Below are 2614 nucleotides of genomic sequence, written 5' to 3'. Positions count from 1 at the left end.
CCTAGCCTAGGAAGGTTTCCTATGGCTTCCCATCTTTCTACTGATCGATCCATACTCACTTGCGTGCACCTAGCCTAGGAAGGTTTCCTATGGCTTCCCATCTTTCTACTGATCGATCCATACTCACTTGCGTGCACCTAGCCTAGGAAGGTTTCCTATGGCTTCCCATCTTTCTACTGATCGATCCATACTCACTTGCGTGCACCTAGCCTAGGAAGGTTTCCTATGGCTTCCCATCTTTCTACTGATCGATCCATACTCACTTGCGTGCACCTAGCCTAGGAAGGTTTCCTATGGCTTCCCATCTTTCTACTGATCGATCCATACTCACTTGCGTGCACCTAGCCTAGGAAGGTTTCCTATGGCTTCCCATCTTTCTACTGATCGATCCATACTCACTTGCGTGCACCTAGCCTAGGAAGGTTTCCTATGGCTTCCCATCTTTCTACTGATCGATCCATACTCACTTGCGTGCACCTAGCCTAGGAAGGTTTCCTATGGCTTCCCATCTTTCTACTGATCGATCCATACTCACTTGCGTGCACCTAGCCTAGGAAGGTTTCCTATGGCTTCCCATCTTTCTACTGATCGATCCATACTCACTTGCGTGCACCTAGCCTAGGAAGGTTTCCTATGGCTTCCCATCTTTCTACTGATCGATCCATACTCACTTGCGTGCACCTAGCCTAGGAAGGTTTCCTATGGCTTCCCATCTTTCTACTGATCGATCCATACTCACTTGCGTGCACCTAGCCTAGGAAGGTTTCCCTTTGGTACCGACTTCCATCTACGCACTCGATATAACCTAGGTACTTGGTACCGATGATGGTTAACACTCAAGCATTTCTTGCATCCTGCGTGCAAGGTACCAATTTTCACTTCTCAGGTGCGTTTATGAGCCCGCATTAATCCAATATCGCTCTGATGGCCTTTCTTATTATTTCATCCGATAGCCCTTGCCAAAAGCTACCAAAAGTTCCTCCACGGCCATGTGCTCCGACGCTTAGTTTAGGAAATATTCGAAAAAATTCAAAATAGGAAGCATTTTCTTATTGGAAAATCACCTTAAATCGATGGCCATTTTTTGGGCAAAAACTTTAACGTCTTCCCGACTTTGCGGGAATTGCGAATTTTAGGCACCCAGAGAAAATCTTTTACTTTAAGGGGGCGGCCGCGAAGTTGCCCAAAGTCTCGGACACAAAAATTCTCAAGTTCCCCACTCTAGTAAATCGCCCTATGAGTATCTCCTGGCCCGCGAGCTCTGCGAGCGGGCCAGCTTCGGCGATTTTTGCCTTTTCGCCTAGGCGGTTCTTCTACGAAATTGGTCCACAGCTTTTGCTCAGAAAGCTAGCATTTGTTGCAACAGTTAGGTGCTTGGTACCACATTTTGGTATCCATTTGGGCATTTGTTGCAACTACTCGGTACTTTGGCCCACATTTCGCTCTACTCGGGCCTCTATGGTGCTACTTGTCGGTACTTTTGGCCAACTTAGGCCAATTGGGTGCAACTTGTGGGTACTCTGTGGGTACTTTAGGGCATATTGTGTCTTTCGGGTGAACCTTCGCGATACTTCATGGGTACTGATGGCCAACTTAGGAACATTCAGTGCAACCTTTGGGCCTAAGGAAATTTGTCCAACTCTTTGGACTTAGAAAATTTTCTGGACTTAGAAAATTTTCTGGACTTGTAAAAATTTTCAAATGTTCAATTTGGCCCACATTTCGCTCTACTCGGGCCTCTATGGTGCTACTTGGCGGTACTTTTGGCCAACTTAGGCCAATTGGGTGCTCTTTGTGGGTACTCTATCGGTACTTTTGGCCAACTTAGGCCAATGGGGTGCTATATGTGGGTACTCTATCGGTACTTTTGGCCAACTTAGGCCCATGGGGTGCTCTTTGTGGGTACTCTATCGGTACTTTTGGCCATGTTAGGCCCACTCGGTGCTATTTGTGGGTACTCTATCGGTACTTTTGGCCATGTTAGGCCCACTCGGTGCTATTTGTGGGTACTCTATCGGTACTTTTGGCCAACTTAGGCCAATGGGGTGCTATATGTGGGTGCTCTATCGGTACTTTTGGCCATGTTAGGCCCACTCGGTGCTATATGTGGGTGCTCTATCGGTACTTTTGGCCATGTTAGGCCCATTCGGTGCTATTTGTGGGTACTCTATCGGTACTTTTGGCCAACTTAGGCCAATTGGGTGCTCTTTGTGGGTACTCTATCGGTACTTTTGGCCATCTTAGGCCCATTCGGTGCTATTTGGGGGTACTCTATCGGTACTTTTGGCCAACATAGGCCAATTGGGTGCTACTTGTGGGTGCTCTATCGGTACTTTTGGCCAACTTAGGCCAACTGGGTGCTATTTGTGGGTACTCTATCGGTACTTTTGGCCAACTTAGGCCAACTCAGTGCTTCTTGTGGGTACTCTATCGGTACTTTTGGCCAACTTAGGCCCATTCGGTGCTATTTGTGGGTACTCTATCGGTACTTTTGGCCAACTTAGGCCAAATCAGTGCTACTTGTGGGTACTCTATCGGTACTTTTGGCCAACTTAGGCCAACGCGGTGCTATTTGTGGGTACTCTATCGGTACTTTGGGACATATTATGTCCTT

The sequence above is a fragment of the Anopheles funestus genome, assembly GCF_943734845.2.
Source record: "Anopheles funestus chromosome X unlocalized genomic scaffold, idAnoFuneDA-416_04 X_unloc_34, whole genome shotgun sequence".
Classification (NCBI taxonomy): Eukaryota; Metazoa; Arthropoda; class Insecta; order Diptera; family Culicidae; genus Anopheles; species Anopheles funestus.
This window is presented reverse-complemented; position numbering follows the sequence as displayed.